Here is a 21,356-nt window from a genome sequence, read left to right on the forward strand (position 1 = left end):
TCTTTCTGATTTTAGAAACTGCATTAAAGAAGGGGTGCACCGGTCCTGGAGATACTGCAATACCAGGTCAATGCGTGGAGTGGACAGAGCAAGCTCTTTTTCCATCTCCCTGTTCTAAAAATCCATTTAATATATGGTCCCCAGATAGGGGACGTATCAGATATTAAACTGATAAGAACAGATACTACACTTGATCTTAGCCAAAAGGCCGAGAAGCGATAACCAGAATTGGTTTCCGACTACGGTGCCACCCAAGGATTCTGAAAAGTCCATTTGTGGAGATGGCCACCTGGACTCCCGTTAAGAAGACATGCTGTCAACCTCTAGATCCCTCACATGCCTGCACTTTTCGGCTTGCTGCTGCTGCAATCCACGCGTTTTAGATCTGCATAACTCCACCTCTTTTAGCACAGTACCCTCAACCCCCGGCTGTTCCCACCCGCCTCAACACCGTTGGAAGGGAGGAGAACCAATTAAGGCGGGGGGGGGGGGTGGAACGAGCAGCTGTCTACCCTTAGCAGGAGGGTTGCTGATTAATTACCTCTCCTGCTGCTGCTGCTGCTGGCTGTCCAGCAGCAGACTGAAGGTGGCTGCTGCTGTGCGCAGGTATATAAAGGCTCAGAGCCTATTATGACACGCGCAGCCAGCGTTCCATTGCCACATTCCGTCTACTGCAGGCGGGATACCTGGATGGCTGAATGTCACTGAGAAGCTCACAGAGACCGCCATAAGCAATAGTTTAAAAGAATGCCACAGACTAATCAAGCAAACTTTTTGGGTTGGTTTCTCTTTTATAGTCTGCAGGCATTAAATGAAAGAAGTCAGTGTTCCAGCAGAGGGAGACAACGTTTCAGAAAAGGCATTGTAGCAAACCAAAAAAGAAATTTTAAGCGCAGCAGAGTAACCAGCTCACATACCTGTTAGCTCAGGTGAGTTTAAAAGGCTGCTGTTGATAACAAGGGCATTTGCTAAATAGATGGTGTGTGTGCAACAATATACTGAAAGGTCAATTATATTGTGCAGCTTATCTCACCACCTGTAGTTATTTAGGTGAAAGCTCCAAAATGCTTGCCTAATATGTCTGTTTATCCAAAAGGAAGTATAGAGGGAGAGCTAGATAGATAGCATTGCATTACATTACATTACATGGCAATGCAATGCACAGTTGCTGAAGTTGAACCAAAATGAGCTTGTCATCTGGCTTCTGCAACTTTTAACATGAAAAATCCAATGAGGAGAAGAAAAGCAAAGCCAAAGAGTCCATCCCAAAATCCGACAAACAAGCAAAATGAACAAAAAGCATTGAATTCAATTCTTTCTGATTTTAGAAACTGCATTAAAGAAGGGGTGCACCGGTCCTGGAGATACTGCAATACCAGGTCAATGCGTGGAGTGGACAGAGCAAGCTCTTTTTCCATCTCCCTGTTCTAAAAATCCATTTAATATATGGTCCCCAGATAGGGGACGTATCAGATATTAAACTGATAAGAACAGATACTACACTTGATCTTAGCCAAAAGGCCGAGAAGCGATAACCAGAATTGGTTTCCGACTACGGTGCCACCCAAGGATTCTGAAAAGTCCATTTGTGGAGATGGCCACCTGGACTCCCGTTAAGAAGACATGCTGTCAACCTCTAGATCCCTCACATGCCTGCACTTTTCGGCTTGCTGCTGCTGCAATCCACGCATTTTAGATCTGCATAACTCCACCTCTTTTAGCACAGTACCCTCAACCCCTGGCTGTTCCCACCCGCCTCAACACCGTTGGAAGGGAGGAGAACCAATTAAGGCGGGGGGGGGGGTGGAACGAGCAGCTGTCTACCCTTAGCAGGAGGGTTGCTGATTAATTACCTCTCCTGCTGCTGCTGCTGCTGGCTGTCCAGCAGCAGACTGAAGGTGGCTGCTGCTGTGCGCAGGTATATAAAGGCTCAGAGCCTATTATGACACGCGCAGCCAGCGTTCCATTGCCACATTCCGTCTACTGCAGGCGGGATACCTGGATGGCTGAATGTCACTGAGAAGCTCACAGAGACCGCCATAAGCAACAGTTTAAAAGAATGCCACAGACTAATCAACCAAACTTTTTGGGTTGGTTTCTCTTTTATAGTCTGCAGGCATTAAATGAAAGAAGTCAGTGTTCCAGCAGAGGGAGACAACGTTTCAGAAAAGGCATTGTAGCAAACCAAAAAAGAAATTTTAAGCGCAGCAGAGTAACCAGCTCACATACCTGTTAGCTCAGGTGAGTTTAAAAGGCTGCTGTTGATAACAAGGGCATTTGCTAAATAGATGGTGTGTGTGCAACAATATACTGAAAGGTCAATTATATTGTGCAGCTTATCTCACCACCTGTAGTTATTTAGGTGAAAGCTCCAAAATGCTTGCCTAATATGTCTGTTTATCCAAAAGGAAGTATAGAGGGAGAGCTAGATAGATAGCATTGCATTACATTACATTACATGGCAATGCAATGCACAGTTGCTGAAGTTGAACCAAAATGAGCTTGTCATCTGGCTTCTGCAACTTTTAACATGAAAAATCCAATGAGGAGAAGAAAAGCAAAGCCAAAGAGTCCATCCCAAAATCCGACAAACAAGCAAAATGAACAAAAAGCATTGAATTCAATTCTTTCTGATTTTAGAAACTGCATTAAAGAAGGGGTGCACCGGTCCTGGAGATACTGCAATACCAGGTCAATGCGTGGAGTGGACAGAGCAAGCTCTTTTTCCATCTCCCTGTTCTAAAAATCCATTTAATATATGGTCCCCAGATAGGGGACGTATCAGATATTAAACTGATAAGAACAGATACTACACTTGATCTTAGCCAAAAGGCCGAGAAGCGATAACCAGAATTGGTTTCCGACTACGGTGCCACCCAAGGATTCTGAAAAGTCCATTTGTGGAGATGGCCACCTGGACTCCCGTTAAGAAGACATGCTGTCAACCTCTAGATCCCTCACATGCCTGCACTTTTCGGCTTGCTGCTGCTGCAATCCACGCGTTTTAGATCTGCATAACTCCACCTCTTTTAGCACAGTACCCTCAACCCCCGGCTGTTCCCACCCGCCTCAACACCGTTGGAGGGGAGGAGAACCAATTAAGGCGGGGGGGGGGGGGTGGAACGAGCAGCTGTCTACCCTTAGCAGGAGGGTTGCTGATTAATTACCTCTCCTGCTGCTGCTGCTGCTGGCTGTCCAGCAGCAGACTGAAGGTGGCTGCTGCTGTGCGCAGGTATATAAAGGCTCAGAGCCTATTATGACATGCGCAGCCAGCGTTCCATTGCCACATTCCGTCTACTGCAGGCGGGATACCTGGATGGCTGAATGTCACTGAGAAGCTCACAGAGACCGCCATAAGCAACAGTTTAAAAGAATGCCACAGACTAATCAACCAAACTTTTTGGGTTGGTTTCTCTTTTATAGTCTGCAGGCATTAAATGAAAGAAGTCAGTGTTCCAGCAGAGGGAGACAACGTTTCAGAAAAGGCATTGTAGCAAACCAAAAAAGAAATTTTAAGCGCAGCAGAGTAACCAGCTCACATACCTGTTAGCTCAGGTGAGTTTAAAAGGCTGCTGTTGATAACAAGGGCATTTGCTAAATAGATGGTGTGTGTGCAACAATATACTGAAAGGTCAATTATATTGTGCAGCTTATCTCACCACCTGTAGTTATTTAGGTGAAAGCTCCAAAATGCTTGCCTAATATGTCTGTTTATCCAAAAGGAAGTATAGAGGGAGAGCTAGATAGATAGCATTGCATTACATTACATTACATGGCAATGCAATGCACAGTTGCTGAAGTTGAACCAAAATGAGCTTGTCATCTGGCTTCTGCAACTTTTAACATGAAAAATCCAATGAGGAGAAGAAAAGCAAAGCCAAAGAGTCCATCCCAAAATCCGACAAACAAGCAAAATGAACAAAAAGCATTGAATTCAATTCTTTCTGATTTTAGAAACTGCATTAAAGAAGGGGTGCACCGGTCCTGGAGATACTGCAATACCAGGTCAATGCGTGGAGTGGACAGAGCAAGCTCTTTTTCCATCTCCCTGTTCTAAAAATCCATTTAATATATGGTCCCCAGATAGGGGACGTATCAGATATTAAACTGATAAGAACAGATACTACACTTGATCTTAGCCAAAAGGCCGAGAAGCGATAACCAGAATTGGTTTCCGACTACGGTGCCACCCAAGGATTCTGAAAAGTCCATTTGTGGAGATGGCCACCTGGACTCCCGTTAAGAAGACATGCTGTCAACCTCTAGATCCCTCACATGCCTGCACTTTTCGGCTTGCTGCTGCTGCAATCCACGCGTTTTAGATCTGCATAACTCCACCTCTTTTAGCACAGTACCCTCAACCCCCGGCTGTTCCCACCCGCCTCAACACCGTTGGAAGGGAGGAGAACCAATTAAGGCGGGGGGGGGGGGTGGAACGAGCAGCTGTCTACCCTTAGCAGGAGGGTTGCTGATTAATTACCTCTCCTGCTGCTGCTGCTGCTGGCTGTCCAGCAGCAGACTGAAGGTGGCTGCTGCTGTGCGCAGGTATATAAAGGCTCAGAGCCTATTATGACACGCGCAGCCAGCGTTCCATTGCCACATTCCGTCTACTGCAGGCGGGATACCTGGATGGCTGAATGTCACTGAGAAGCTCACAGAGACCGCCATAAGCAACAGTTTAAAAGAATGCCACAGACTAATCAAGCAAACTTTTTGGGTTGGTTTCTCTTTTATAGTCTGCAGGCATTAAATGAAAGAAGTCAGTGTTCCAGCAGAGGGAGACAACGTTTCAGAAAAGGCATTGTAGCAAACCAAAAAAGAAATTTTAAGCGCAGCAGAGTAACCAGCTCACACACCTGTTAGCTCAGGTGAGTTTAAAAGGCTGCTGTTGATAACAAGGGCATTTGCTAAATAGATGGTGTGTGTGCAACAATATACTGAAAGGTCAATTATATTGTGCAGCTTATCTCACCACCTGTAGTTATTTAGGTGAAAGCTCCAAAATGCTTGCCTAATATGTCTGTTTATCCAAAAGGAAGTATAGAGGGAGAGCTAGATAGATAGCATTGCATTACATTACATTACATGGCAATGCAATGCACAGTTGCTGAAGTTGAACCAAAATGAGCTTGTCATCTGGCTTCTGCAACTTTTAACATGAAAAATCCAATGAGGAGAAGAAAAGCAAAGCCAAAGAGTCCATCCCAAAATCCGACAAACAAGCAAAATGAACAAAAAGCATTGAATTCAATTCTTTCTGATTTTAGAAACTGCATTAAAGAAGGGGTGCACCGGTCCTGGAGATACTGCAATACCAGGTCAATGCGTGGAGTGGACAGAGCAAGCTCTTTTTCCATCTCCCTGTTCTAAAAATCCATTTAATATATGGTCCCCAGATAGGGGACGTATCAGATATTAAACTGATAAGAACAGATACTACACTTGATCTTAGCCAAAAGGCCGAGAAGCGATAACCAGAATTGGTTTCCGACTACGGTGCCACCCAAGGATTCTGAAAAGTCCATTTGTGGAGATGGCCACCTGGACTCCCGTTAAGAAGACATGCTGTCAACCTCTAGATCCCTCACATGCCTGCACTTTTCGGCTTGCTGCTGCTGCAATCCACGCGTTTTAGATCTGCATAACTCCACCTCTTTTAGCACAGTACCCTCAACCCCCGGCTGTTCCCACCCGCCTCAACACCGTTGGAGGGGAGGAGAACCAATTAAGGCGGGGGGGGGGGGGTGGAACGAGCAGCTGTCTACCCTTAGCAGGAGGGTTGCTGATTAATTACCTCTCCTGCTGCTGCTGCTGCTGGCTGTCCAGCAGCAGACTGAAGGTGGCTGCTGCTGTGCGCAGGTATATAAAGGCTCAGAGCCTATTATGACACGCGCAGCCAGCGTTCCATTGCCACATTCCGTCTACTGCAGGCGGGATACCTGGATGGCTGAATGTCACTGAGAAGCTCACAGAGACCGCCATAAGCAACAGTTTAAAAGAATGCCACAGACTAATCAACCAAACTTTTTGGGTTGGTTTCTCTTTTATAGTCTGCAGGCATTAAATGAAAGAAGTCAGTGTTCCAGCAGAGGGAGACAACGTTTCAGAAAAGGCATTGTAGCAAACCAAAAAAGAAATTTTAAGCGCAGCAGAGTAACCAGCTCACATACCTGTTAGCTCAGGTGAGTTTAAAAGGCTGCTGTTGATAACAAGGGCATTTGCTAAATAGATGGTGTGTGTGCAACAATATACTGAAAGGTCAATTATATTGTGCAGCTTATCTCACCACCTGTAGTTATTTAGGTGAAAGCTCCAAAATGCTTGCCTAATATGTCTGTTTATCCAAAAGGAAGTATAGAGGGAGAGCTAGATAGATAGCATTGCATTACATTACATTACATGGCAATGCAATGCACAGTTGCTGAAGTTGAACCAAAATGAGCTTGTCATCTGGCTTCTGCAACTTTTAACATGAAAAATCCAATGAGGAGAAGAAAAGCAAAGCCAAAGAGTCCATCCCAAAATCCGACAAACAAGCAAAATGAACAAAAAGCATTGAATTCAATTCTTTCTGATTTTAGAAACTGCATTAAAGAAGGGGTGCACCGGTGTTGGAGATACTGCAATACCAGGTCAATGCGTGGAGTGGACAGAGCAAGCTCTTTTTCCATCTCCCTGTTCTAAAAATCCATTTAATATATGGTCCCCAGATAGGGGACGTATCAGATATTAAACTGATAAGAACAGATACTACACTTGATCTTAGCCAAAAGGCCGAGAAGCGATAACCAGAATTGGTTTCCGACTACGGTGCCACCCAAGGATTCTGAAAAGTCCATTTGTGGAGATGGCCACCTGGACTCCCGTTAAGAAGACATGCTGTCAACCTCTAGATCCCTCACATGCCTGCACTTTTCGGCTTGCTGCTGCTGCAATCCACGCATTTTAGATCTGCATAACTCCACCTCTTTTAGCACAGTACCCTCAACCCCTGGCTGTTCCCACCCGCCTCAACACCGTTGGAAGGGAGGAGAACCAATTAAGGCGGGGGGGGGGGGTGGAACGAGCAGCTGTCTACCCTTAGCAGGAGGGTTGCTGATTAATTACCTCTCCTGCTGCTGCTGCTGCTGGCTGTCCAGCAGCAGACTGAAGGTGGCTGCTGCTGTGCGCAGGTATATAAAGGCTCAGAGCCTATTATGACACGCGCAGCCAGCGTTCCATTGCCACATTCCGTCTACTGCAGGCGGGATACCTGGATGGCTGAATGTCACTGAGAAGCTCACAGAGACCGCCATAAGCAACAGTTTAAAAGAATGCCACAGACTAATCAACCAAACTTTTTGGGTTGGTTTCTCTTTTATAGTCTGCAGGCATTAAATGAAAGAAGTCAGTGTTCCAGCAGAGGGAGACAACGTTTCAGAAAAGGCATTGTAGCAAACCAAAAAAGAAATTTTAAGCGCAGCAGAGTAACCAGCTCACATACCTGTTAGCTCAGGTGAGTTTAAAAGGCTGCTGTTGATAACAAGGGCATTTGCTAAATAGATGGTGTGTGTGCAACAATATACTGAAAGGTCAATTATATTGTGCAGCTTATCTCACCACCTGTAGTTATTTAGGTGAAAGCTCCAAAATGCTTGCCTAATATGTCTGTTTATCCAAAAGGAAGTATAGAGGGAGAGCTAGATAGATAGCATTGCATTACATTACATTACATGGCAATGCAATGCACAGTTGCTGAAGTTGAACCAAAATGAGCTTGTCATCTGGCTTCTGCAACTTTTAACATGAAAAATCCAATGAGGAGAAGAAAAGCAAAGCCAAAGAGTCCATCCCAAAATCCGACAAACAAGCAAAATGAACAAAAAGCATTGAATTCAATTCTTTCTGATTTTAGAAACTGCATTAAAGAAGGGGTGCACCGGTGTTGGAGATACTGCAATACCAGGTCAATGCGTGGAGTGGACAGAGCAAGCTCTTTTTCCATCTCCCTGTTCTAAAAATCCATTTAATATATGGTCCCCAGATAGGGGACGTATCAGATATTAAACTGATAAGAACAGATACTACACTTGATCTTAGCCAAAAGGCCGAGAAGCGATAACCAGAATTGGTTTCCGACTACGGTGCCACCCAAGGATTCTGAAAAGTCCATTTGTGGAGATGGCCACCTGGACTCCCGTTAAGAAGACATGCTGTCAACCTCTAGATCCCTCACATGCCTGCACTTTTCGGCTTGCTGCTGCTGCAATCCACGCATTTTAGATCTGCATAACTCCACCTCTTTTAGCACAGTACCCTCAACCCCTGGCTGTTCCCACCCGCCTCAACACCGTTGGAAGGGAGGAGAACCAATTAAGGCGGGGGGGGGGGGGGGTGGAACGAGCAGCTGTCTACCCTTAGCAGGAGGGTTGCTGATTAATTACCTCTCCTGCTGCTGCTGCTGCTGGCTGTCCAGCAGCAGACTGAAGGTGGCTGCTGCTGTGCGCAGGTATATAAAGGCTCAGAGCCTATTATGACACGCGCAGCCAGCGTTCCATTGCCACATTCCGTCTACTGCAGGCGGGATACCTGGATGGCTGAATGTCACTGAGAAGCTCACAGAGACCGCCATAAGCAACAGTTTAAAAGAATGCCACAGACTAATCAACCAAACTTTTTGGGTTGGTTTCTCTTTTATAGTCTGCAGGCATTAAATGAAAGAAGTCAGTGTTCCATCAGAGGGAGACAACGTTTCAGAAAAGGCATTGTAGCAAACCAAAAAAGAAATTTTAAGCGCAGCAGAGTAACCAGCTCACATACCTGTTAGCTCAGGTGAGTTTAAAAGGCTGCTGTTGATAACAAGGGCATTTGCTAAATAGATGGTGTGTGTGCAACAATATACTGAAAGGTCAATTATATTGTGCAGCTTATCTCACCACTAGTGTTGAGCGATACCTTCCGATATCGGGAAATATCGGATCGGATTGGATCGGACCGATACCGAAAAAGTATCGGATATCGCCGATTCCGATACCGGAAACCAATGCAAGTCAATGGGACATAAATATCGGAATTAAAATAAACCCTTTCTTTCCTTGTAGGTTATTTCTACATGAAGGAAAACAACTAAGAATAATGTAGAATGTATTGGGGGAGGTGGGGGAGACAATAAAGGCATAGAGGTTTAGCCCAGTCAAATGGAATAGCAGGAATTAATATTTTTTTATTATGTTCTGAGTTACGGAAATATTAACTATGTTAAGTATTTTTATATTTTGTCAGATATTTATGTTTCACTACTTCCATGCTCTTCACCTTCTTTTTTACTTCTCCCACACTTTCTCCTTCATCATCCTCAGCATCTTTTTCATCCACTTCTTCTTCACCTTCTTCTTCTTCACCTTCTTCGTATTATTCTTTTTTTTACATTCTTCATATTCTACTTCTTCATCTTCTTCATATTCTTCTTCTTCATCATATTCTTATTTGTGACAGGCATTCCTGTAGTTGTTATCTATAAAAGGTTGGACATTACACCTTTCGTTCTGCCCGTCACAAAAGATTTACAACAGGATTTGTCCGCGTTCAGTTTGGCCTGCAGCAGCAGGTCTTTTCCAGGGGCACCACGAGGAGGAACGGACTCACCCCCATACACTGCTTAGTCATCTTCTGCTTATAATTTAGATATTATCTTTTGCTCTGATTTTTAGTCTTATGCTTAATGTTCTTCCGCTTTTTGTTCTGCAGCTTCTTGTATTTCTGCTTCTTGGTTTTCTGTCTCTTGTTTTTCTGTATCTTGGTGCTTGTCTTCTCTTCTTTGTCTTCTTGGTCAACTTCTTCAGGGTCATCTTCTTGGTCTTCTTCGGGGTGGTCTTCAGGGTCGTCGTCTTCGGGGGTCCTCGTCTTCGGGGTCCTCGTCTTCTTCGGGTTGGTCTTCTGGGTCCTCGTCTTCGGGGTCCTCGTCTTCTTCGGGGTGGTCTTCAGGGTCCTCGTCTTCTTCGGGGTGGTCTTCAGGGTCCTCGTCTTCAGGGTCATTGTCTTCGGGGTCCTCGTCTTCTTAGGGTTGGTCTTCAGGGTCCTCGTCTTCAGGGTCCTCGTCAGGGAGATCCAGAGTGATTACCAAGAACCATTTCAAAAAGCTTGAACTTGGAAATGTAGCAGAAGGTACAAGAAAGCTGAGGAACTACCGAGGACCAGCTGACGGTACTGGAACCCGGATGGATAGCAGAAGGTACAAGAGCCAATGGAACTACCGAGGACCAGCTGATGTTACTGGAACTCGGTTACTAAGCAGGAGGTACCTGTGCCAGAAAGCACTACCAAGGACCAGCAGACGTTGGTGGAACTTGGATACCGAGAAGGAGGCACCTAATCCAAAGGCACTGCCGAGAACCAGCTGACGGTACTGGAACCCGGATGGGTAGCAGAAGGTACAAGAGCCAATGGAACTACCGAGGACCAGCTGATGTTACTGGAACCCGGATGGGTAGCAGAAGGTACAAGAGCCAATGGAACTACCGAGGACCAGCTGATGTTACTGGAACTCGGTTACTAAGCAGGAGGTACCTGTGCCAGAAAGCACTACCAAGGACCAGCAGACGTTGGTGGAACTTGGATACCGAGAAGGAGGCACCTAATCCAAAGGCACTGCCGAGAACCAGCTGACGGTACTGGAACCCGGATGGGTAGCAGAAGGTACCCATGTAAAAAAAAAGTTCAAGGCCGCGAGCCGGCCGCAGTTACCAAAACCCACAGTCCTACAGAGGGTGCTTGTCCTATTGGCACTATGGAACCAGCCTTCATTGCCAGATCCCGCAGCCCACATAGGAGTCACCTAAACTGCAGGCACCATAGAGTCGGCTAACCCGACCGCAACACGACAGGACAACGCATTGGAGGCAAAGTGACGTTGACACTACCCGGAAACAGCTGGCGTGCTGGAACCAGGCTGGGCAGGAGGGAGTACCCGTGCCAAAGACACTGCCGAGAACCTGCTGACGGTACTGGAACCCGGATGGGTAGCAGAAGATACAAGAGCAAATGGAACTACCGAGGACCAGCTGACGGTACTGGAACCCGGATGGGTAGCAGAAGGTACAAGAGCCAATGGAACTACCGAGGACCAGCTGATGTTACTGGAACTCGGTTACTAAGCAGGAGGTACCTGTGCCAGAAAGCACTACCAAGGACCAGCAGACGTTGGTGGAACTTGGATACCGAGAAGGAGGCACCTAATCCAAAGGCACTGCCGAGAACCAGCTGACGGTACTGGAACCCGGATGGGTAGCAGAAGGTACCCATGTAAAAAAAAAGTTCAAGGCCGCGAGCCGGCCGCAGTTACCAAAACCCACAGTCCTACAGAGGGTGCTTGTCCTATTGGCACTATGGAACCAGCCTTCATTGCCAGATCCCGCAGCCCACATAGGAGTCACCTAAACTGCAGGCACCATAGAGTCGGCTAACCCGACCGCAACACGACAGGACAACGCATTGGAGGCAAAGTGACGTTGACACTACCCGGAAACAGCTGGCGTGCTGGAACCAGGCTGGGCAGGAGGGAGTACCCGTGCCAAAGACACTGCCGAGAACCAGCTGACGGTACTGGAACCCGGATGGGTAGCAGAAGATACAAGAGCAAATGGAACTACCGAGGACCAGCTGACGGTACTGGAACCCGGATGGGTAGCAGAAGGTACAAGAGCCAATGGAACTACCGAGGACCAGCTGATGTTACTGGAACTCGGTTACTAAGCAGGAGGTACCTGTGCCAGAAAGCACTACCAAGGACCAGCAGACGTTGGTGGAACTTGGATACCGAGAAGGAGGCACCTAATCCAAAGGCACTGCCGAGAACCAGCTGACGGTACTGGAACCCGGATGGGTAGCAGAAGGTACCCATGTAAAAAAAAAGTTCAAGTCCGCGAGCCGGCCGCAGTTACCAAAACCCACAGTCCTACAGAGGGTGCTTGTCCTATTGGCACTATGGAACCAGCCTTCATTGCCAGATCCCGCAGCCCACATAGGAGTCACCTAAACTGCAGGCACCATAGAGTCGGCTAACCCGACCGCAACACGACAGGACAACGCATTGGAGGCAAAGTGACGTTGACACTACCCGGAAACAGCTGGCGTGCTGGAACCAGGCTGGGCAGGAGGGAGTACCCGTGCCAAAGACACTGCCGAGAACCAGCTGACGGTACTGGAACCCGGATGGGTAGCAGAAGATACAAGAGCAAATGGAACTACCGAGGACCAGCTGACGGTACTGGAACCCGGATGGGTAGCAGAAGGTACAAGAGCCAATGGAACTACCGAGGACCAGCTGATGTTACTGGAACTCGGTTACTAAGCAGGAGGTACCTGTGCCAGAAAGCACTACCAAGGACCAGCAGACGTTGGTGGAACTTGGATACCGAGAAGGAGGCACCTAATCCAAAGGCACTGCCGAGAACCAGCTGACGGTACTGGAACCCGGATGGGTAGCAGAAGGTACCCATGTAAAAAAAAAGTTCAAGGCCGCGAGCCGGCCGCAGTTACCAAAACCCACAGTCCTACAGAGGGTGCTTGTCCTATTGGCACTATGGAACCAGCCTTCATTGCCAGATCCCGCAGCCCACATAGGAGTCACCTAAACTGCAGGCACCATAGAGTCGGCTAACCCGACCGCAACACGACAGGACAACGCATTGGAGGCAAAGTGACGTTGACACTACCCGGAAACAGCTGGCGTGCTGGAACCAGGCTGGGCAGGAGGGAGTACCCGTGCCAAAGACACTGCCGAGAACCAGCTGACGGTACTGGAACCCGGATGGGTAGCAGAAGATACAAGAGCAAATGGAACTACCGAGGACCAGCTGACGGTACTGGAACCCGGATGGGTAGCAGAAGGTACAAGAGCCAATGGAACTACCGAGGACCAGCTGATGTTACTGGAACTCGGTTACTAAGCAGGAGGTACCTGTGCCAGAAAGCACTACCAAGGACCAGCAGACGTTGGTGGAACTTGGATACCGAGAAGGAGGCACCTAATCCAAAGGCACTGCCGAGAACCAGCTGACGGTACTGGAACCCGGATGGGTAGCAGAAGATACAAGAGCAAATGGAACTACCGAGGACCAGCTGACGGTACTGGAACCCGGATGGGTAGCAGAAGGTACAAGAGCCAATGGAACTACCGAGGACCAGCTGATGTTACTGGAACTCGGTTACTAAGCAGGAGGTACCTGTGCCAGAAAGAACTACCAAGGACCAGCAGACGTTGGTGGAACTTGGATACCGAGAAGGAGGCACCTAATCCAAAGGCACTGCCGAGAACCAGCTGACGGTACTGGAACCCGGATGGGTAGCAGAAGATACAAGAGCAAATGGAACTACCGAGGACCAGCTGACGGTACTGGAACCCGGATGGGTAGCAGAACATACAAGAGCAAATGGAACTACCGAGGACCAGCTGACGGTACTGGAACCCGGATGGGTAGCAGAAGGTACAAGAGCCAATGGAACTACCGAGGACCAGCTGATGTTACTGGAACTCGGTTACTAAGCAGGAGGTACCTGTGCCAGAAAGCACTACCAAGGACCAGCAGACGTTGGTGGAACTTGGATACCGAGAAGGAGGCACCTAATCCAAAGGCACTGCCGAGAACCAGCTGACGGTACTGGAACCCGGATGGGTAGCAGAAGGTACCCATGTGAAAAAAAAGTTCAAGGCCGCGAGCCGGCCGCAGTTACCAAAACCCACAGTCCTACAGAGGGTGCTTGTCCTATTGGCACTATGGAACCAGCCTTCATTGCCAGATCCCGCAGCCCACATAGGAGTCACCTAAACTGCAGGCACCATAGAGTCGGCTAACCCGACCGCAACACGACAGGACAACGCATTGGAGGCAAAGTGACGTTGACACTACCCGGAAACAGCTGGCGTGCTGGAACCAGGCTGGGCAGGAGGGAGTACCCGTGCCAAAGACACTGCCGAGAACCAGCTGACGGTACTGGAACCCGGATGGGTAGCAGAAGGTACAAGAGCCAATGGAACTGCCGAGAACCAGCTGGCGGTGCTGGAGCCCAGGGTAAATACTAAAAACAGAAGAGCCAGAGGTGTATTTGGAGGAGGTTTTAAATCCGTACTACAGTGGATGTGGACAAAGCAGGAGAATTTGCCGGACACACAGCTGGGGATCAGCTGACGTTACTGAATCCCAATAACACTGGAGCAAGCGTTGACTGTGCAGACGGCACTTCTGAGCAGCAACTAGCGGTATTGGAGCCCAGGGTAAATACTAAAAACGGAGGAGCCAGAGGTGTAATTGGAGCAAGTTTTAAATAAGTAGCACAGTGAATATGGACAGAGCAGGAGAAATTGCCGTGAACACAGCAGGGGAACAGCTGACGTTACCGAACCCCAATAACACGCAGCAAGTGTTGACTGTGCAGACGGCACTTCCGAGCGCCAACTGGCGGTGCTGGAGCCCAGGGATAAGAATGAAAACAGAGGAGCCAGAGGTGTAATTCGAGCAACTTTAAAATGTGTAGTACAGTGGATGTGGACAAAGCAGGAGAAATTGCCGTCCGCACAGCAGGAGAACAGCTGACGTTACTGAACCCCAATAACACGGCAGCAAGTGTTGACTGTGCAGACAGCACTTCCGAGCGCCAACTGGCGGTGTTGGAGCCCAGGGTAAATACTAAAAACGGAGGAGCCAGAGGTGTAATTGGAGCAAGTTTTAAATAAGTAGCACAGTGAATATGGACAGAGCAGGAGAAATTGCCGTGAACACAGCAGGGGAACAGCTGACGTTACCGAACCCCAATAACACCGCAGCAAGTGTTGACTGTGCAGACGGCACTTCCGAGCGCCAACTGGCGGTGCTGGAGCCCAGGGATAAGAATGAAAACAGAGGAGCCAGAGGTGTAATTGGAGCAACTTTAAAATCTGTAGTAGTGAGAATGTGGACAGAGCAGGAGAAATTGCCGTCCGCACAGCAGGGGAACAGCTGACGTTACTGAACCCCAATAACATGGTAGCAAGTGTTGACTGTGCAGACAGCACTTCCGAGCGCCAACTGGCGGTGCTGGAGCCCAGGGATAAGAATGAAAACAGAGGAGCCAGAGGAGTAATTGGAGCAACTTTAAAATGTGTAGTACAGTGGATGTGGACAAATCAGGAGAAATTGCCGTCCGCACAGCAGGAGAACAGCTGACGTTACTGAACCCCAATAACACGGCAGCAAGTGTTGACTGTGCAGACGGCACTTCCGAGCGCCAACTGGCGGTGTTGGAGCTCAGGGATTACAGTTCAGGTGGTAGAAACATGAACAGAACAGGAGACCTGGATACTGTTGCCAACCAATTATTTATTCTGGAAGAGGACTGGCAAATTCATGAGAGATCCAGGCCTTGTTCATTTTGAGAAAAGTAAGCCGGTCAACGTTATCGGAGGATAGTCGCATGCGACGGTCTGTTAGTACACCACCTGCGGCACTAAAGACGCGTTCCGATAATACACTAGCAGCAGGGCAAGCTAGCACCTCCAGTGCATACTGACTAAGCTCTGGCCATGTATCCAGCTTACAGACCCAAAACTTGAAGGGAGAAGAGCCGTCTGGGAGTACACTAAGAGGGCAAGACATGTAGTCTGTCACCATCTGACGGAAACGTTGCCTCCTGCTGACTGGAGCTGTCTGTGATGGTGTAGACATTTGTGGCGGCGGGGACACAAAACTTTGCCACATTTCGGCCATACTGGTCTTGCCTTGTGCTGAGGCGCTGCTTCTGCTCCCTCTTTGTGCAGAGCTTCCTCCACTGCCTCGACGCACTGAGCTGCTTTGTAAAGCACTAGCAGCACTGCTCTCGGTTGGAATGGAGAACATGATGGAATGCACCAGTGCGTCTTGGTACTCCCGCATTTTACGCTCCCGGTTCAATGGTGTTATGAGGCTTTGTAAGTTGTCCCGGTAGCGAGGATCTAGGAGGGTGGACACCCAATAATCAGCCGTGTTGAGAATGTGGGCGATGCGGCGGTCGTTTCTGAGGCACTGCAGCATGAAATCAACCATGTGCTGCAGACTGCCAACTGGCCAAGAAACGCTGTCCCCTGCTTGAGGCGTGATCTCTGCCTGCTCTGCATCACCCCACCCTCGCTCTAGATACTGACTACTAGAGCATTGTGTACCTCCCTCCTCTGGACAGATGTCTTCCTCATCCATTGACTCCTCCTCATCCTCCTCACAAAGTGTCCCCTGCCTAGGCCTTTGTGAGGAACCACTTTGCGCAGACTGTAGAGAAGCAGATGGCATTTGTGACTCCTCATCCTCCACCTCTTCCAAAACCTCGTCCCTTAGTGCTTGCAGTGTTTTTTCAAGCAGGCAGATAAGGGGGATAGTCATGCTGACTAGTGCATCATCTGCACTCGCCATCCGCGTGGAATAATCGAAGGCACGCAAAACGTGGCAAATGTCCTTCATAGAGGCCCACTCAGTGGTGGTGAAGTGTGAACGGCGCGCACTGCGACTTGTTTGCGCCTGCTGCAGCTGGTACTCCATTACTGCTGCCTGCTGCTCACACAACCTCTCCAACATATGTAACGTTGAATTCCACCTGGTGGGTAGGTCACATATGATGCGATGTTCCGGAAGACATAATCGGCGCTGCAGAGCTGCAATGCGTGATCTTGCATTGCTGGAACGCCGCAAGTGAGCGCACTCTATGCGGACCTTGTGAAGCAGTGCATCAAGATCCGGATAGTCCCTCAAAAAACTCTGCACGACCAAGTTGAGCACATGTGCCAGACATGGGATGTGAGTGAGGTTGCCTAGGCCCAGAGCTGCCACCAGATTTCGGCCATTGTCACACACTACCATGCCTGGCTGGAGATTCGCTGGCACAAACCACACGTCACTCTGCTGCTTGATGGCATTCCAGAGCTCCTGCGCTGTGTGGCTTCGATTCCCCAAAGAAATTAATTTTAATACGGCCTGTTGACGTTTGGCCACGGCTGTGCTCATATCGGTCATCATAACAGGTAACCGTTCACGGGTCGATGTGGAGGTAGACCGTGACGGCTCCTGCAGCGCTGATTCAGAGGAACTGGAGTATGAGGAGGAGTCAATGTGTACAGACTGGATTCCTGCAATCCTTGGAGTTGGCAGAACACGTACAGCGCCACTCTCAAGATCTGTACCCGGCTCCACAACATTTACCCAATGGGCAGTGAGGGAAAGGTATCGTCCCTGTCCATGCTTACTGGTCCACGCATCAGTGGTCAGGTGGACCTTGCTACTGACGGCGTTTTGTAGCGCATGTTTAATTTTTCCCTCCACATGATGTTGCAGGGCAGGGACGGCTTGCCTGCTGAAATAAAAGCGGCTGGGCACGTTGTATTGTGGGACTGCCAATGCCATAAAGTTACGGAATGTGTCAGTCTCCACCAGCCTGAATGATAGCATTTCAAGGGCCAGTAGTTTAGCAATGCCAGCATTCAGAGCCTGTGCTCGGGGGTGGTTTGCCGAGTATGGGCGCCTTTTCTCCCATGCCTGTGCTAACGATGGCTGTAGACTGGCCTGGGAGTGTGAGGATGACTGGGAAAGTGGTGCTGTGGGTGGAATTACACTGTGTCTCTGTACAACAGTGCCAGAGATTCTTCCATGGCGATCCTGTGAGGAAGCCGAACCAGCTGTGTGTGAGCTGGAGGAAGAGGCTACAACACGAGCTGAAGAGGTGGTAGGTGGCGCTGTAGGTTGGCCTAGGTCTTCAGTGTGTTTGTGTAACTCCACCACGTGCTTGGTCCGCACATGTTTCCACATATTTGTGGTATTGAGGTTGCTGACACTTTTCCCTCTTTTCACCTTCTGATTACACAGCTTGCATTTGACAAAGCAAATGTCATCTGCAACTGTGTCAAAAAAGGACCAGGCACTGCAAGTCTTGGGAGCGCCCGCTTTGGATTTTGGAAGAGCCATGCTCCTAATGGGTGCCGAAGTGGAGGCTACAGGCAACCAAGTCTGCCCCCTCCCTCTCCCTCCTTTTTGGGCCGTTCGGGGAATCTCTTCCTCAGAGCTGCTCCCACCACCTTCCTGTCCCTCACGCCATGATGGGTCAAGGACCTCATCATCTACACCACCCTCTTCAAACAACTGCTTCTCCTGGGTAGTCTCGACAGCACAGTACGCACCAGAAAGTGGCACCTGAGTCTCATCATCAGATGCGTACTGAGGTGTGCTGCTGACCATAGGCACTGGCCCACCCGCCTCTTCAGATTCAGAGAGACAAAACGGTTGCGCATCACTGCATACTACCTCTTCTTCAAATTCTCGAATTCTGCTTGGCTGGCCCCCTCTTTCCAAGCCAAGAGATTCAGAGAACAGAAGTAGAGATGGCTCCTGTCCAGGGCTCTCTGACTGCCTGGGCAATTTGGCAGGTGGTGAAGAGACAGATGGGTGCTCTTCAGTGCTCAGGACCTGAGAGGATCTGGAACTAATTGAAGTCGATGCGTTAGCTGCCATCCATCCGACAACGGCTTCAATTTGGTCCTCGCGCAGCAGTGGGGTACGGCTAGCTCCTACAAAGCTGCGCATAAAGGACTGTTCCCTGGTAAAACTGGGGGATGCTGAGTCACTGGTGCCCGCAGCAGGCACAGAATCCCCACGTCCTCTCCCTGCAGGCACAGAATCCTCACGTCCTCTCCCTGCAGAAACTCCACGCCCACGCCCACGACCACGACCACATGCCTTACTCCCTGCCTTCTTCATCTTGGTAGACTGATAAAGATAGGCAGAAAAGTACTAAGGGCTTAGTGTGCTTATTCCTGAACAGCTGCTAACAGGTATAAGAAACACTAATTTTATAAAGTGTGGACTAGACTTTAATATGAGCTAATGTGGCCTACACAACTGTAAAGTGGAGTGTTTGGTGAACTTTATTTAGGTTTTTTTTGTCACAAAAAGACACTGGATGTGCCTAAAGATGTAATAACGATAGTATCACAAACTTTTTGTAGCTATTACAATGTAGGAAGGTAACCTACAATGCAATAGATGAGGCTGCAAAAAATAGGCTAATACTAATCTGGCTGGGGCTGCAGGGCCCAATGCTGCAGAAAGGCTCCTCTATCTACTCCTATATAGTGTGTTTGGAATCAATTTAGCTGAATATGGATGGAACCACCACACTAATAGGAGATATCAGGAAAAATTATGAATTGGCAATAAAGGACAATGTATGAGGCAGTGACACACACTGAGTGCACTACAACCAGACGGGGTTGAAGCACACACTACAGGGTGAGCTGCACTCACACACCAGACCTTGCAGACAGCGGTGAACAGTACAGATGCAGAGCACTGTGCACTAGTGCTGCAAGACGGAAAAAAATTCTCTATCTACTCCTATATAGTGTGTTTGGAACCAATTTAGCTGAATACAGATGGAACCACCACACTAATAGGAGATATCAGGAAAAATTATGAATTGGCAATAAAGGACAATGTATGAGGCAGTGACACACACTGAGTGCACTACAACCAGACGGGGTTGAAGCACACACTACAGGGTGAGCTGCACTCACACACCAGACCTTGCAGACAGCGGTGAACAGTACAGATGCAGAGCACTGTGCACTAGTGCTGCAAGACGGAAAAAAATTCTCTATCTACTCCTATATAGTGTGTTTGGAACCAATTTAGCTGAATACAGATGGAACCACCACACTAATAGGAGATATCAGGAAAAATTATGAATTGGCAAAAAAGGACAATGTATGAGGCAGTGACACACACTGAGTGCACTACAACCAGACTTGGCTGAAGCACACACTACAGGGTGAGCTGCACTCACACACACAGACCTTGCAGATAGTGGTGAACAGCACAGGGAACTGTGCACTAGCACTGCAAGGCACAGTGATTTAGAAAGTAGCTTGGGTAAAGCAGTATAGAGCAAATAGGTAGCTAAAACTGTCCCTCAGAACAACAGCGTCCTATCCCTAACTGAATTCACAGCAGAGTGAGCTCAAAATGGCGGCGGTGGCTTTTATAGTGCATCATGACATCATTTCAGCAGCCAATCACAGCCATGCCATTAGTTAAGATGCCTACATGCCTAACAGGATGTGCCCACACTTCTTAGGATCCTCATTGGCTGAATAAAATGAAAATGTCTCATTGCATTATGGGAACTTCCGATTCCGGTATACGATATTGCAATAGTATCGGAATTAAGTATCGGAATTCCGATACCGCGAATATCGGCCGATACCCGATATTTCAGTATCGGAATGCTCAACACTACTCACCACCTGTAGTTATTTAGGTGAAAGCTCCAAAATGCTTGCCTAATATGTCTGTTTATCCAAAAGGAAGTATAGAGGGAGAGCTAGATAGATAGCATTGCATTACATTACATTACATGGCAATGCAATGCACAGTTGCTGAAGTTGAACCAAAATGAGCTTGTCATCTGGCTTCTGCAACTTTTAACATGAAAAATCCAATGAGGAGAAGAAAAGCAAAGCCAAAGAGTCCATCCCAAAATCCGACAAACAAGCAAAATGAACAAAAAGCATTGAATTCAATTCTTTCTGATTTTAGAAACTGCATTAAAGAAGGGGTGCACCGGTCCTGGAGATACTGCAATACCAGGTCAATGCGTGGAGTGGACAGAGCAAGCTCTTTTTCCATCTCCCTGTTCTAAAAATCCATTTAATATATGGTCCCCAGATAGGGGACGTATCAGATATTAAACTGATAAGAACAGATACTACACTTGATCTTAGCCAAAAGGCCGAGAAGCGATAACCAGAATTGGTTTCCGACTACGGTGCCACCCAAGGATTCTGAAAAGTCCATTTGTGGAGATGGCCACCTGGACTCCCGTTAAGAAGACATGCTGTCAACCTCTAGATACCTCACATGCCTGCACTTTTCGGCTTGCTGCTGCTGCAATCCACGCGTTTTAGATCTGCATAACTCCACCTCTTTTAGCACAGTACCCTCAACCCCCGGCTGTTCCCACCCGCCTCAACACCGTTGGAAGGGAGGAGAACCAATTAAGGCGGGGGGGGGGGTGGAACGAGCAGCTGTCTACCCTTAGCAGGAGGGTTGCTGATTAATTACCTCTCCTGCTGCTGCTGCTGGCTGTCCAGCAGCAGACTGAAGGTGGCTGCTGCTGTGCGCAGGTATATAAAGGCTCAGAGCCTATTATGACACGCGCAGCCAGCGTTCCATTGCCACATTCCGTCTACTGCAGGCGGGATACCTGGATGGCTGAATGTCACTGAGAAGCTCACAGAGACCGCCATAAGCAACAGTTTAAAAGAATGCCACAGACTAATCAACCAAACTTTTTGGGTTGGTTTCTCTTTTATAGTCTGCAGGCATTAAATG

The 21,356-nt window shown here is 48.3% G+C and overlaps 8 non-coding genes across 8 annotated transcripts; all 8 read right to left on the minus strand.

Moving 5' to 3' along the window:
- Window positions 1-29: 29 nt before the first annotated feature.
- Window positions 30-220, minus strand: LOC141194991 (U2 spliceosomal RNA). Its single transcript, XR_012267603.1, has one exon. It is a non-coding gene; the product is annotated as a U2 spliceosomal RNA (small nuclear RNA).
- Window positions 221-1,342: 1,122 nt separating this feature from the next.
- LOC141194992 (U2 spliceosomal RNA) lies at window positions 1,343-1,533 on the minus strand. Its single transcript, XR_012267604.1, has one exon. It is a non-coding gene; the product is annotated as a U2 spliceosomal RNA (small nuclear RNA).
- Window positions 1,534-2,654: 1,121 nt separating this feature from the next.
- LOC141194994 (U2 spliceosomal RNA) lies at window positions 2,655-2,845 on the minus strand. Its single transcript, XR_012267605.1, has one exon. It is a non-coding gene; the product is annotated as a U2 spliceosomal RNA (small nuclear RNA).
- A 1,123-nt stretch (window positions 2,846-3,968) lies between these two features.
- On the minus strand, window positions 3,969-4,159 carry LOC141194996 (U2 spliceosomal RNA). The gene has a single exon (XR_012267607.1). It is a non-coding gene; the product is annotated as a U2 spliceosomal RNA (small nuclear RNA).
- Window positions 4,160-5,281: 1,122 nt separating this feature from the next.
- Window positions 5,282-5,472, minus strand: LOC141194997 (U2 spliceosomal RNA). The gene has a single exon (XR_012267608.1). It is a non-coding gene; the product is annotated as a U2 spliceosomal RNA (small nuclear RNA).
- Window positions 5,473-6,595: 1,123 nt separating this feature from the next.
- Window positions 6,596-6,786, minus strand: LOC141196187 (U2 spliceosomal RNA). Its single transcript, XR_012268752.1, has one exon. It is a non-coding gene; the product is annotated as a U2 spliceosomal RNA (small nuclear RNA).
- Window positions 6,787-7,908: 1,122 nt separating this feature from the next.
- LOC141196188 (U2 spliceosomal RNA) lies at window positions 7,909-8,099 on the minus strand. The gene has a single exon (XR_012268753.1). It is a non-coding gene; the product is annotated as a U2 spliceosomal RNA (small nuclear RNA).
- A 12,476-nt stretch (window positions 8,100-20,575) lies between these two features.
- On the minus strand, window positions 20,576-20,766 carry LOC141194998 (U2 spliceosomal RNA). The gene has a single exon (XR_012267609.1). It is a non-coding gene; the product is annotated as a U2 spliceosomal RNA (small nuclear RNA).
- Between the last annotated feature and the right edge of the window lie 590 nt (window positions 20,767-21,356).

The sequence above is a fragment of the Phyllobates terribilis genome, unplaced genomic scaffold (genome assembly GCF_046119375.1).
Source record: "Phyllobates terribilis strain yellow unplaced genomic scaffold, ASM4611937v1 Scaffold_74__1_contigs__length_7073193, whole genome shotgun sequence".
Taxonomy (NCBI): domain Eukaryota; kingdom Metazoa; phylum Chordata; class Amphibia; order Anura; family Dendrobatidae; genus Phyllobates; species Phyllobates terribilis.